Source organism: Sciurus vulgaris (assembly GCF_902686455.1).
Source record: "Sciurus vulgaris genome assembly, chromosome: 6".
In the NCBI taxonomy this organism is placed as follows: domain Eukaryota; kingdom Metazoa; phylum Chordata; class Mammalia; order Rodentia; family Sciuridae; genus Sciurus; species Sciurus vulgaris.
Window position 1 is genome coordinate 5,851,583 of NC_136466.1, and position 16,145 is coordinate 5,867,727.

The following is a 16,145-nucleotide window of genomic DNA, read 5'->3' on the forward strand; positions in this document are numbered from 1 at the left end:
AGAAGACTAAACTCTGAACCTGTGAACCAAAATGTGCTTTCCTTGACCTGAGTTGGTTTTTTGTTTGGGGTGTCATTTTTGTTGTTGATTGATGTTTGTATTTTTATTAGTACCCGAAATTGAACTCAGGGCCACTCAACCACCAAGCCACATCCCCAGTCCTCTTTCGTATTTTATTTAGAGACATCATCTCACTCATTTGCTTGGTTGTTTGCTCTTGTTGAGACTGATTTTGAAGTCAGGATCCTCCTGACTCAACCTCCTGAGTCACTGGGATTACAGGTATGCACCACTACACCAGGCTGTTTTTTTTGTTATTTTTGATCCAGTATTTTTTTCACAACAATGAAAAAAAGTCAGACATAATTATTTAACATAATCTTAAAGAGTGTTAAGTGTTTACCAGAAATGCCAAAGATGGCAAAAGATATGATAACCAATAAATCAATTGCTTTATATGAGCAGAAAAAAAAATTGTCCACCAATGCACATGTTGATGAAAATATTTCTGACATATACACTTAATGGAATGTCATTCATCCTTAAGTAATGGCATAATGGTACATTCATAAGGTGGATTAATTTCAATCATTTTAGGCTAACTTCAGGCAGAATACATATCATATACTGAATAACTTTATTCATATGAAATTTCACAAATATGGAAATTCAAAGATACAGAACACATTTAATGTTTTCCAGTGACTGCAGTCAGAGATAATATGGACAATGTTGTGTAATGGATCAATGGGTCATTTTAAGTAATAAAAGTATTTGAGAAAAAGTTGAAGCTGAAAGTTGTACAGTTGTGCAGAACAAAACATTGAATTGATAACTGTGAACTGTTAGAGAGGTTAATTTTATGTCATGTGGATTTCATCTGAAGTATAAGAGATTTTGCTGCCAAAATGTGTTAGAGGTTTCCCACTTGCATGTTGGTGAGAGAGTGAGAGTTTTCACCACCCTAATGTAAACTGATCCCCATAAACACCCCTAACTCACACTGAGGTGAAGGAGGAGTGACAGTGAGCACTATCAGCCTCTCCTCTGTGCTACTTACTTCTCAGCATGCCCAGCAGAGGACTCCCGTGTCATCCACTGTGCATGGTGGCATGTGACCAGGACTCTCTCCTGGGCTCTGGAGATTCAAGTTCCCTCCTGATGTGCTCAAGCCTTCTGCTGTCTCTGCAAGCTGTGCTGTGTTACACCCAGGACCCCTAGAAAGGCACCAAGTTTATATAAAGTAGAGGCTACTGAGCTCCCCACATCCCACATGGCACTGTGCTGGCTGGACAGATCCACTGTGGTGCAGACACAGTTGCTGGGTGAAGCCAAGGTGAGACTCTGTTCTGCTCCCACATGGAGATCAGGAAGCATTCAGGAGTGAGTACTTGGCAGTTAGAGTCCAAACACATCTAAGCCTCACTTTAATTCTGCTCAGCAAATTGCAATAGTATCCAAGGGTCAGGTATCCCAGGGGAAAAATGGTTAGTTCTGTAAAGAACACAGCAAGTCCAGTGGGTCCTTAAAACTGCATAATGCTATTTTCTATGATTTCCATGTTTACAATAGAAACACAGAGACCTTGGCGGACATTTTCATGGTGTATGCAAATAAGTGTGTGAGAGTTCCTCAGGTGGCTTCTGTTTGGTTTAAAATTCTTTTATTTAACTTACTCTTACTTATAATATATTCAGAAAATGCATAGAATAGTCTAAACAGTAATTTCAGAGAAGACAAATAAATACTTTCATTTTAAAGCAAAAAGTATAACATGGAAAATACCTGATAGACAATAAGTAGGTAAATACCAAAGTATTTATATAAATAATATACCTTAAAATGTATCAGTTAATGTAGGAAAAAAGAAATTTTCAGTTGCATACAATTTTTATGGAAGCATTTTGAATTCATCCACCTATCTTTTTGTATTGATAAAAATTTTATTCTGTTTTTCAACTAATTTTACATTTTTTACTACCAAAATATGAGGTGTGACTACGAGGAAGTCTCTGTCCAGTAGTAACCATACAAAAAATGAAATTATAAAATTCTGGAAGCATACTATGAATTTCAGAAACTATAAATATCACCTTAATAATTGTCAAAGGTTTATCAATAATAATAATTAATCATTTTAAAATGGAAAAATGTAGTTTAGAAAATAATTTCCTGTGCCTTACAACTGGAATAATCCTTTGCAGTTTTTAAAAGACCAGTTTCTCATTTGTTTCCTTATTTTAAGCACTATCTGTAGAAATACAAGAAGTGAAGCTCTCAGCTTTCCCCACTTTTAGAGGCAGCCCTGGGCACGCCCTCTTCATGTTCTTGGCATTAAGACCTCCTTGCATCTCCTCAGAAGCATTCCCCTGCCTTTCTTTTCCACCTGACTTTTATTTTATTTTATCTTTATCTAATTGTTTGTAGAAGGGAATTTTTTGGTAGGCATTTATCGGCCCCTAAATATCAATACATTTATGAGTCACACTAAAATTATTGAGGTGCAGATAATTGAACAAAAGCATGTTTTTGTTTTTAAATCTATCTTCCTGAAGAAATGATACATTTGAAGCCTATTGACTGAGGCTCACTGTAGAAATTAGGGAATTTCCTATTCTTGTTTTCCCATGTTACACATGAGGAAAGATCAGTGCTCCATGATCCCAGGTATCCTCTGAGACTGAAGAAAGAAGAGACAAAGTCAAATTCAGAACATTTCTAAAATTACAATTAAATCATATAAATAAGGAGGAAAGCAATTACATTCACATAACTCAAACTACTTAGGGGGGATTTACTAAGTTCTGTTGGAGAAATAAACACAAAGTAGGTGGTTTATAGTGTTCAACAATGAGGGAAATATCTATGGTTCAATGCATCTCCTGGATTTTAAACACATGTTCTGTTTCCTATAGTCCTGCAATTCACAGCAAGGGTGAGAAGCCAGCCCATGTTCTTACTGATTCATCTCAATGCTTATCAGTATCCAAATTTTTTTGTATATATTTACATTTTTATAGTCTATTACATTTGTTTCCTCTAGAGTAATCAAATTTTGTAAAATATCAGTAATTTTCTTTTTTCCCTAAACCCAGCATCAGGAATAGCAGTGGACAAATTTGTGTCACCAGTAATGATTTTTGAGCGATTATATTACTGCTTTAGATCTGACCCTGTAAAGGCATGGGGTAGAGAGTAGCATCTGCTTTTATCATTACACCAGTGTGTATTGTATCTGTTACAGGACAGAAGAAGGCCCAAAGCCTATTGGGGAGCTATTCATTTGTAAATTAGTGGAATAAAGTCAGTCCACATTAGTAGTTAGTCAATAATGTTATAATATTTTTATTTATTAATTACTCTGCATAAAGTCAGGTAATTGCTGCTAAACATGTAAAATGATGAATATCACATGACCAAAAATTCAAAGATCTGCACAGTGTTGTAGGGATGATAAACACACACATATTAGCTGCAATTTATTATAAGACATCAATTTTTAAACAAAATACAAAAGTCAAAGAAGGAATTAGATATTATGAGTAAGTTTTCAGAGGAAAAGGTGCATTTGATTCTCCTTTCAAGAGTAACACATTCTAATCATTTAGGCTAGTACGAAAACGAGTCTCTATGAGCTCTGAAGAGGAGGTCACTCAGGAGAGAGCTTCAGACTTATGTCACAGAAGAGTAAAGAAGGGGACCAGACACAGATGACAGGTAGACTGGAGGGGACCCCTTGGACTTTGCCATGATGGTGAAATTAAAAGCAACTTGCCTGTGTATGCCCACCAACCCCTGACCATGGGAGATGCACATCTCCAGAGGGCCCAGACAGGCTCAGAAGGAAGCTCACTCTTCAAAGGAAGAGTGTGATTAACAAGGCAAAGTGCTGAGGAGGACCTAGGTTTGCAGAGGGCAGAGGAAATGATGATGTAGGTGACTTGGGACTGAGCTGGTCTGAGCTGATTCATAAGGGTTATAATTATGAACACAACCTTACTTATAGAATATATCATTAACATGCCTTTAGAGATTATGATGCCATTGAGAATATAATGGAAGATGTCAAGAAGAACAAGGAAAATACTCTTAGAAAAATGAATCAAATATCATGGGGCAAAAACACTGAGTAAAAACATTTTTAACACTGGAGCGAGTGCTAAAACATTCTTGTCAGTTCTGAGTCATGGAAGAGAATGATGTTAAATAAATTACAGAGCATTGAAGAATGCACTCTCACACAGGTGGCCATGCAGGAGAGGGGACGAGTAACCCCTGCAAGTGCTCTGCATGGGACTCTCAGGAGGTCAGGGGAGGCATGATGGAGGAGCTGAGGAACAGCCCTGCAGGCTACTCCCAGGGTCAAGGGCTGCAGACCTAAACATCTGCACTGGGAGGTGCACTCTTCTTGGATATGATTAAAAATTCAGAAAACCAGGAGTGACCCTTCCTCTGCAGGGAAAGTAACTGCAAATTGAAGCAAATACATTGGACATAAAAATGAAAAGCAATTGCATTAATCATGCTTCACTTGCTCTGCCTTATCTCTTTATCTTCTCAGTAAAACAATTTCCAGAACATGGCCAGTTCCACCATGGTAATGGAATTCCTCCTCCTGGGCTCTTCTGATGGCTGGGAACTCAGTTTCCTCTATTTCATGGTATTGCTACTGACCTATCTGAGTACCTTGTTAGGGAACCTGCTCATCATCACTGTCACCTCTGCTGACCAGAACCTGCACACATCCATGTACTTCTTCCACAGGAACCTGTCCATCTTGGACATGTGCTACATTTCCATCACTGTCCCCAATGCCTGTATCAACTCTCTCACTAGCAATAGGGCCATTTCAGTGGGTGGCTGTGCAGCCCGGATATTTTTGGTCATTTTTTGGGCATGTGTTGAACTTCTTTTTCTCTCCATCATGGCCTGGGACCACTATGTGGCCATTTGCCAGCCCCTCCAGTACCCCATTATCATGAACCCTCAGTTGTGTGTCCGCATGACCTTGGCTTCCCTGCTCAGTGACCTTGTGTATGCACGTATACAGACTGGGCACACATTCTGGCTTTCCTTCTGCCAGTCAAACATGGTCCATCAGTTCTTCTGTGATGTCCCCTCTCTGCTGAGGCTCTCCTGCTGTGATACCACAAGCAACATGGTCCTTATTCTCCTCTCAGCCGTGGTGGATTGGGGTGGTTGTTTTTTCTTAATTAGCATGTCATATATTTGCATATTTTCTACTGTCCTGAAATTTCCCTCCAGAGAGTCAGGGAAGGACTTCTCCACCTGCACTCCTCACATTCTTGTGGTGTCCACCTTCCTAAGCCCTGCTACAGGTGTATACCTGAGGCCTGCAGCAACCTCTGACACACTCCAGGACATGCTTCTCTCTGCCTTTAATTCCATGGATCCTTCCTTCTTGAATCCTCTCATCTACAGTCTCAGGAACAAAGAGGTAAAGGAAGCTGTGAGGAGAGTAATGCACAGACAGTTTTTCTCAGGGAAATGATAAAGATGCATTTTACCATTATACTCCTTGCACTGAGTGGAGTTAAGTAAGATCAAGTGGTCTTCTTATGTGGGCTTTACTCATTACACCACCTACCCTAATGGTACCTTATGAGAAGCTGAACAATAATTTTGTGATTTACCATAGCATTTCATGTATCCTTCATTAAATCTGTAATTTTATCAATGTTTCAAATATAAATACAATTCACTATCTATTCTAAAATCATTTGTGTTTATATATATTGAAAGCTATCCATAGTATTAATATATTGAAACTTCACTGTACCTGTATATAATACTGTCACAGAGGAAACCTTTACAAACAAAACATGGTGATAACATATACTTGCATAATATGCTCTTACTCAGAGAAATCTCAAACAGATTTGTGAGCACTGTGATACATAATTGTCAGTTTAATTATTTTAAAATTATATAAAACTCAACTTCTAAAGAATTTATAAGCAAAATGACGAGAGAATCACAGGAATTGCTTTTCCCATCTGCAACATGAAAAAGAAAGTATCTCCTTTTCCATGAAGAAAGCAGAAACCAAAGATTTCAACCCTCATGTCCCTATAGTCAAATTCATCCACTGGGAAAGAGCACCCTGAATCTCCCCCACAACTTTGATGGCTGTCAGTCTCTTGTTATCTCCATGAGAGACCCAGTGGTGGGAATGTAACTATGGAGCTGAGTTGCATGTTATCTTCCAGAGAGATTTCCTCACACACATCTTACTTCTGTAATGAGAATGCTAATGAGTCATGTCTGATCATTATGAAAGATAAAGTCTAGTTGTCTGGCCTGACCCTTGTTCCCACATCAGTGCCACCACTTCTCTCAGTTTACTGGAGTTCCTACCATAAAACCCTCTCTATACCTGTGGCAGTCTATTTTGTTGCTGTTGTTTACAGCAGGGATGGAACCCAGGGTGAACTCACAGCCCTTTCTTTCTTTTATCACAGAAAAAAAGGGTCTTGCTAAGTTTCTTAGGGCTTCCTTAAGTTTCTGAGGCTGGCTTCAAACCTAAGATCCTCATACCTCAGACTCCTGAGCCGCTGGGATGCAGGTGTGTAACCGTGAACATGATTTGTAATAGCTCATCATCCCACACAAGATATTTGTCTTCAAACATTTTAGCATATACTGTGCTAATCATTAATTATAACTGACATATGATCAACATCAAGTTACCTAGGAGTAACTTATATAACAAAATAATAAAAAAATTGTTCATGAAATACCTCACTCAATATATTAAATTCCAAATTCTGAAAAACAATGTTGCTCACCAGAACAATAATACAAACTAAGTGGAGAAACTCAAGAGTGCATTTATTACCTAGGAAAATAAAAAATTTAAATATATGAGATTAATTCATAATGGCATTTCTTAAAGTTTTCAGACACAGGAATACCTTCAAGAGGAACCATTGAGCACCCAGGTGTTGGGTGATGCAGGAGGGCTTGACTTGCTTAACAGGATGCAACCAGCAAGAAATCTTCATCCACAAACTGTTTCCCATGTTTTCTTGTTCTCACCATTTCAATGTTCCCTGCTAGAGCAGAAGGATCTTCAGAGAATCCCAGTTGAATTCCACATGACATTCATGTCCTCCACCACTGTAGCTGACTGAATTCTAACTCATGTGCTTCTTAGAGTTAAGGTGGCTGGGTAGACTAAATTTAAATTTAATGGATAAAGTTTGAAATAAATTCAATTTCAAACACCAGTTCTATTGAAAGTTGTCTTTTGATGCATGTATTTGGACATCTAACTTGGGTTTTATATTGAAAGACCTGGTGGAAAAGGAGATAAAAAAGGAAATATTGATATAAGGACTCCATGATATCTCATATCTTATGTCAAATAATGCAAAACCCTGAAAGTGTGGTGTGGTGTGGAACTTATGTAGAGATCTGCAAAAATTTTACTTCATATACTACATGTGAAACAAATGAAGAGATTTTTTTAGAGTATACTGAACATGTCAGAGATATATTTTGGAAAGCCATGTTTTCTGAATATCATGTCTAACCTTATAAGTATATTATGTTTAGGAGTACTTGGTGGAGACTTTTTGTTATAATGGTTGTCAGTGCTTTGTGGAATTAAAACTACAGAAGAAAAAGACTTACTATAGTCAACAGTTAGAAATGTGTTGGGCTTCAGCCACCAACAAGACAATGTAGTAACTCATTCTGCCACCAAAAAGACAACGTAGTAACTGATTCTATAGAGCATTTTAAGGTCACATTCAAAACTGAGAATATTTTGCTAGGAATATTATACTTTTTCAAGTTTTATAAAACCATCAAACTATTCCAAGTTTCAAATAGTTTTAGAATATTTATATCAATATCATAGACATAGCATTTTAAGAAAACATATGTTTATATTAGTAGAGTTATAAACCACATTTCATCAGAATTTAAAGTGATCATTTCAAAAACAGGGGCCAGGGAAGTTGTGGTTGTAAAGAGATTGTAGTCCCTTAAGAGAAACCAAGAATTTCACAAAGAGAAAATGTGAAGGTGTCTGAGGGCCTCTAAGACATTTGCAAGACCACATCCCTTGCACACTCAAGGATATAGAAGTGAAAATTCTAGTGAGATGTCTCATGGGGCCTCCATACTTACAAAGGGGTCCCAGCAAGTGAGATTAGCATGTTCAACAAGAAAGACATTCAGAAGCCACCATGGCAGTAATTTCAGGGACCCAACTATGGTGTCAGCTGGAAGCAGGCTTTAGCAATATTTTTGTGGTGCTGGCCCTGCAGGACTGCAGGGCGCTCAAGGTAAAAGTTAATGGAGGTTTCCACCATCTTTTCACAGAAAGGCCTGAGATTCCAGGCAAACTGTAACAGGTGCTGAGCCTTTGTAGGCTGCCGCTGACAGGATAATAGCTTAACCTCTAAAAGTGAAGCCACAGTTGAATGGAATTATCTGAAATTGATAGAAGCAGTAGCACGAACATTCAACCAAGAGAAACTTATGCCTGCAGAGAGAGACAAATGAACGAACACCCTTGTGCTCTACAACTGGCAGGAATCCCCAAGCCCTTTGAAAAGAACTTCTTTCAGTCAAGAGTACTAGATGCTGTATGAGGTGGAGTTATGCTTTCTCAGCTGGGTTTGGTTTCCTCTGACCCTCCCTTTCTTTCCATAGCCCTCTTATTGCTTTGGGAATGGAGAGGTTTACTTCTACCAGTGGACATTGCATGTATGAGACTTGTTTTGATTTTACAAGAGCTCACAAACCAGAGTTTGCCTTCATTTTAGGTGAGATAGTTGACTTTGACTTTTGGGCAATGCTGGACTGGTTAAGACTATGGACCCTTAGGATGGACTAAATTCATTTTGCAATGAAAAGTGGACATGAGATTTTGGGAACCAGCAGTGAAAGTTATGGATGTGATGTGAGGTGTCTCCCAGATTTCCTGATGAGAGGCAGGAATTTTCAAATGTAAAATGATTGAGTTGTGAGAGCTACAAACTAATCTGCCACATTAGTTTGAATGAGGTGACTGGGTGGTAGCATTAGTCATATGGGGTCATTACTGGAGAAGGTGGACACTGTTGGTAAGCCCTGGAAGCATCCACCTTCCTTCCTTCCCCTTTTCCCTTCCCTATCTTTGCTTCCCTGCAGGCACATCCTGAGCCGCTTCCCTCTTCTGTGTCCTTCCTCCATGTACCCACACCATGGGAAAAAAGTAGTGGAATTGTCCAATGATGATGAAAACTCTGAAAACCTGAGCCAAAATATGATTCACCCATCTGAGTTGCTCTTTTGTTTGTTAGGGTTTTTTGTTTCTTTGTTTGTTGTATGTTTGTTTTGCATAAAGTATTTTGGTAACAATAATGTGACTCTGACTGCCACCATTACTTTACATAATCATAGACAGTGCAGAATGTGAACCAAAATATTGAAGATGCAAAACTTATGAAATAAGTTAATGTTAACTAATGTTAACTCCCTTAATGTTAACTAATAAGTTTTCAATAAATCACTCATATTAGGTTAACCAAAAGAAGAAAAATATACCCACAATTGATGTGTTGATTAAAATATTTTGGGCATGTGAACATAAAGAAATGTCTCTCATTCTTAAGAAATGAATAAATGATACATGCTACAAAGTGGATTAATTTTGAAACTGTTAGGCTAAGTTAAACCAGAAAAATCATATATTAAGTGATTCTATTAAGAAATTTCACACACATGTAAATCTTGATATGCAGAATATACTTAATGTTTTCTAGTGACAGTAAGTGGGGATGATAGCAACTCTGGGTAACAGATAAGATGGCTCACCTGAAGTAGTAAAAGTATTCATCAACAAGTTGAACATGGAAGTTCTACAAATTTGTCCTGATATAAATAACACTGAATTGATGCCATGAACTGTTATAAAGGTTAACTTTATGTCATGTGGTTTTCATCTCAGTGATAAGAAATTTTGTTGCTGAAATGCAGTGTTAGATGTTTCCCACTGTCAGGTTCATGAGTGAGTGAGTTTCTCATCTCCCTTAATGTTAACTAATCCCCATAAACACCCCCAACTCACACAGAGGTGAAGGAGGCAGAGATGAGAACACACAGTGAGCACCATCCATCTCTCCTCAGTGCTACTCTCTTCTCAGCAATGACATAGGGTGGTGCCCAGCAGAGGACTCCCCTGTGTCATCCACTGTGCATTCTGGCATGTGGCCAGGTCTCTCTCCCCTGGGTTCTGGAGATGCTACAGCCTAGTGCTGTGCCCACCCCTCTGCCTGCCTCTGCAGGTTGACCTCTGGGCTCGTGGGCTCCTGCTGCCACTGGCAAGGCACCAGGCTCACATAAAACAGAGGTGACTGAGCTGCCAACATCCCACATGGCACTGGGCTGGCTGGATAGATCCACTGGTGTGCAGACATACTCCATAGGAGAAGCCAAGTTCAGACACAGCTCTCATCTCACGTGGAGAACAGGCAACATTCAGGAGTGAGTAATTGGCCCTTAGAGTCTAAGTGCATCTGAGCCTCACTCTTTTTCTGCCTGTCATATTGCAGTCCCATCTAGAGAGTCAGCCAGCCCAGGGAAAGAATGACAGGTTAAATCTGCAATGAACGGCAGGCACAGAGAGGTCTTCTAAGCACTGTGGTATTTGCTATGATATCAGGTGCTTAAGTAGCAAACATATACACAGTATGGTGGGTGTCTACACAGTATTTGCAAGTAAGGCAGGTGATAGCTCTTCCTGCTGCTCTTATGAGTTTAAAATTCTTCTTGTCAAATGACTTTTACTTAACACAAATTCAGAAAATACATAGAATTATCTGCACAGATTTGAGAGGTCTCAAAGAAATACATACTGATTAAGGAAAAAGGAAGACAAAAGGCCAAATATCTTGTAGGTGACAGGAAGGTAGATGAGAATTCATGTATGCAAATGGCATACACTCATATTGTTAGTAGCTGTGGGAAATAAAAATGTATAGCATTGTACACAATTTTCAATGAAGCATTTTGAATTCATCAATCTCAGCTTTTTTGAATTCATCCTCTCAGCTTTTACTGATCAGAATTATGTCCTCTTTTCAATATTTTTTTACATTTTATATTAAAGTTATATCAGTTGTGATCATAGGACATGTGTGTCCAGTGGTAAAAATGTAAAAACAGAATTGTGCAGCCTTTGGAGGCACATTTTGAAGGTCAGGATGTAATAACGTGCCCCTTGGCTTTCCTCAATGGCTGATCAATAGCACTAGTGATAATTGCTAATACTGAAATATGTAATTTAGAAAATAATTAATTCCTGTTTCTTAAAACCCAAGCAAGACTTTGCATTTTTATATGAAATTGATTTAGCATATTTTAAGCACTATAAAGAGAAGGATCCAAAGGGAAAACCCCAGCAATCACCATTTACAAAGGAAAGCACTGGAAACAATCCTCTTCAAATTTCTGACCTTAATACATGCTAACTTCTCCTCCTACTTATTTTTCAGACCCTCATGCTTCCAGAACTCGGTTGTATTTATGCCCCATATTTTTGTTTTCTGAGGGAATTTTCAACAAGCAATTTTCACCTGTTAATAGAAAATGTAGTTTTAAATACTCCAAAGTGATTGAGGTCAAACTGCAGAAACTAAAGCTTATTTCTAATTTTATGTGACCCTACAATATGTACAATCAGAAAAGTGAAAAATTGTACTCCATTTTTTATGATTTATCAAAATGCATAAATACATTTTACTGTCATGCATAACTAAGTGAAACTGGTAAAAAGGTTAATTAAATATCTAGATTCATAAAGGAATCATATTTTGTAGATCTCCAAGTATGCTCTAAGTGCCTGTAAAAGTTAGGTGGTAATTCTCGTATTTATTTTATTACATCCATAATCTGAAGTTTCCTATGAGACTGACCCATGGAAAAAGTAAGTCAAATGTAGAAAGGAATATTTTAAGTTGTAGTTACACCACATAAGCAAAGAAGAACATGTATTAAGTTAATAAAATTCAAATGATTTACTGGAGATTTTGCTAAATTCTTTTGGAAACACAAACGATTATTTGGTTTAGAATTTAAAAAATTGAAACTAAGAACATGTCTCTGTTGTTCTAGGCCAGCTTCCAGATCCTAATCCCATAGTTAATTTTCCATCTTATGTTTGACACAAATGCCTGGGGTTGATCAACAATAACCCAGGAAGTGCCTGCAGGTCAGTAGGGAGAGTGAAAGGTTGCAAGGTGTTTAATATGGATTTGTCTCATCACCCATAACCTTCTGAATTTGTCATATGTATTTACATGCTTACGCAATGTATTATTGTATTATTTCTCCCACGGTAATCACATTATTTGAAAATATCAATATTTTTCTTCTTTAAAACCTCAAGATCTGAAATACCTGGGATCACATTTGTGTCATCAGTTATTTATTGAGAGAGCACTACTTTAAAGAGACTTGCCTGGAAAGCACCCAGGCCTCTGGGTTGATGACCTCACCCAGCCTGCACTGTGTGTGCTACAGCAGTGAAGAAGGGGCAGAGCCTGCTTTGGAGCTCTTCATCTGTCAATCAGAAGAAGAATGAAATTCAGTCCAGGTGAATTGTCAGTCAACAAAACAACCGGACATTTTAGTTCATTAACCACTGTCCGGGAAGTCATGCACTTGCCCCTAAAAGATAAAATGATGAATGATTCATAGACCACAATAAAGTAATTTGCACCAGTGACCTGGGGTGATGATACATACAGATTTAGATAAAGGTAGTATAACATGTTGATTTCCTAACTTCACAAAATTGGAATGAAAATTAGAGATTATAAAGAAGGTTTCAGAGGAAAGATTGCTTTGGAGACTCTTTTAAAGGTCAGTATTTACTAATAGGAAAAATTAAATCAACAGCTCACTGTAAAGACATCAGCAGTGAACAGGTGGTTCACTTAGGCTGAAAGTCAGGTTTGTGCCAGGGATGAATGGGGATGGGGAGGCAAAGACTGAAATTAGACTGCATTAGACCACATGAATATCACACTGGCTGGGAAATTAACACAAACCTACCTGTCTGAACACCCACACATGAGAGTGGAGGACACACATTTTTCCAGAGAAGCCCAGACAGACTCATCAGGATCACTTTTCTAAGAGCAAGTGTGGTTTTCCTGGTAAGGTGTTGAGGAGGATCAGGTTTCCAGAGGGCACAGGAAATGATGATGTAGGGGACTCAGGATTGAAATGGTCTGAGATGCTGCAGAAGTGCTGTAACTATCAGCAAAATCCTCCTTTCAGTGTAAGCACTCAGTATGTTTTTGTATAATTATGACATTGAGAAGAAAGGAATATACTGGATGGTGTCAACAAGAAGATGACAAATGAGTGTATAGATAATCTAATATTCAGTTTCATGGTGCTGAACACAGAGCAAAAACATATTAATGTAAATTAGGAGTTAGGAGAATATCAGCTGGATTGGAAGCTGCAGGCTTTAAATAACTTACACTGCTTATTTGGAGAAGAACAGCCTCAGGGGAGCTGCAGCAGGTCTGGCTGAGGGTAGTGGCCATGAGATAGCACCAGCCATGTTTTGGGAGCAGTTGGGAGAGTGTGGGACTGAGGGGAGTCCAGGTGCAGTCAGTCAGCCCAGATCACCACAGCACTGGATCCGTGGGCCTGGAATGGGAATGCATGCTTTTTAGAGACAGTTTATTCATGACTAAAATTTTTTCATGTTCATAATGATAAATATTCTGACACTGTGAATAGATTCCTACTTAAAATATTTACAAATTGTAATTTGAATATTTTAATGTGGATACAATGACAAGATTACACTGAAACTGTATTTATGGAAGAGAAAGAATGTTACTAAATCACAGAGCATTAAGAGCACACTGTCACTCAGGTGGCCCTGCAGCAGAAGAGTTGAGCATCTCCTACAGGTGTTCAGCAGGTGAGTCTCAGGAGGTCAAGGGAGGCATGATGGAGGAGGTGAGGACAACCCTGCAGGTCACACACAGATCCTGGGCTTCAGAGATCCACACCTGCATGGGGAGTTGCTCTCTGTTCAGAAATGATTAAACGTATCAGAAAACCAGAAGTGACCTTTTCTCTGCAAGAAAAGAAACTGCAAAGTACAAGAAAACACTGGACATGATATGTAGAGCAATTGTATTAATCACTCTTTACTTCCTCTTTTACCTCTTTATCTTCCTAGTAAACCAGAATTTGCAGAACATGGCAAATTCCAACATGGTAATAGAATTTCTCCTCCTGGGCTCCCCTGATGGCTGCAAACTGAGTTTCCTCAATTTCATAGTATTCATACTGACCTGTCTGAGTATTTTGTTAGGGAACCTGCTCATTGTCACTGTAACTACTGCTGACCAGAACCTGCACACACCCATGTACTTCTCCTCAGGATCCTGTCCATCTTGAACATGTGTTTCATTTCTGTCACTGACTCCAATGCCTGGGTCAACTCCATCACTGGAAACAGGGCCATTTTGGTGGCTGGCTGTACAACCCAGATCTTCTTGGTCATTTTAAGTGCATGTGTTCAACTTCTTTTTCTCTCCGTCATGGCCTGGGACTGCTAATTTGCCATCTGCCAGCCCCTCCAGTACCTCATCATCATGAACCTCCAGTTTTGTATCCATATGACCCTGCCTTCCATGCTCAGTGACTGGTGTATGCAGGTTTGCACACTGAGAACACATTCCAGCTGTCCTTCTGCCAGTCAAATGTGGTCCATCAGTTCTGATATTAATTTTAGAAACCCAACTGCGGTGTGAGCTGCCATCAGACAGCGTCATTTATATGGTGCTGGCTCTGCAGAAATGAAGTGTAATCATGTTAACAAATCATGATGATTTCCACCATCATTTCAAAGAAAGACCTGTTAATCCAAGCAAATTGTAGCATAGTCTGTGGCCTGACCAGCTGTCCCTGACAGGATAATGGGAGAATCTCTGAAGGTGAAGCCAAAGTCAGAATGGAATCCCAAGAAATTAATTGTTAAAGTAGCATGGACTGTCTGCCAAGAAAAACTGCTGGCTGCAGAGAGAGCTAAAGGCAGAGAGATCGCTTGTACTCTACAACTGGCAAGACCACTAGGGCAGGAATTCCCAGCCCTTTGGAGGGAACATCTTTTAGATTCCTAGATGGTATATGAGCAATTATGGGTGGAGTTCTGTTTGCTCAGCTGGTTTTGGTTTTCCTCCTGACTCATCCATTCTTTCCATAGCCCTACCATTCCCTTTTTAAATGGGAAGGTTTACATTTTACCAGTGGATATGGGATGTATGTACTCGATTTTGATTTTATTGGGGCTCAGAGCCAAGAGTTTACCTTCAGCTTCAGGTGAGATTCTTGACTTGTACTTTTGGGCAAAGCTTAATTTTAAGAGTATGGGAACCCTGGAGATAGACTAAATTCATTTTGGAATGTGAAATGGACATGAGATTTACATGACCAGTGGTGAAATGTTATGAAATGGATGTGAAATGGCTCCCAAAAATTTTCCTATATTTGGGAAGAAATTTTCAATTGTGAAATGATTGAGTTATGAGAATTAACACCTAATAAGTCCATCCTGGTTTGAATGAATTGACTGGGTGGGAGCTTTAAGCATGTGGGGGCATTGATGGAGGAGGTGGAACACTGTCATTAATCCCTGGAACAATCATCTTCATTACATCCCCTTTCCCATTCCTGGTCTTAGTTTCTGACAGCCAATCCTGAACAGTTTCCTCTGCTGGGTCCTTCCTCAATGTGCCCACAAAATGAGCAAAAATTCATGGAATTTGTTCACGACAAACTAGGCTTCTGAACCACTGAGTCAGAATATGATTTGCCTCACCTGAGTTAGCATTTGTTAATTGTGGATTTTTTTAAAACAGGTACTTTGGTCACAGAAATAAATATCTGACTGATAACAATTATTCATCATAATCATACAGAGTACAGAGTGTGTACCAGAGATATAAAAATGGCAAAACAAATGGCAACTAATAAATCTGTCCCATTACATTAATAGACTGAGGAGAAATAGGTCCAAAAAGAGAAGTGTTGATTAAAATAATTCTGGCCTATGCATATAATGGTATGTTATTCATCTTTAAGGAATGAAATAATAA

At 38.8% G+C, this 16,145-nt stretch overlaps 1 pseudogene across 1 annotated transcript in view; it reads left to right on the plus strand.

Moving 5' to 3' along the window:
* Nucleotides 1-16,145, plus strand: part of LOC306663223 (transportin-1-like) — a 120,485-nt pseudogene that overhangs the window by 37,252 nt on the left and 67,088 nt on the right. The gene's annotated exons all lie outside the window — the stretch shown is intronic.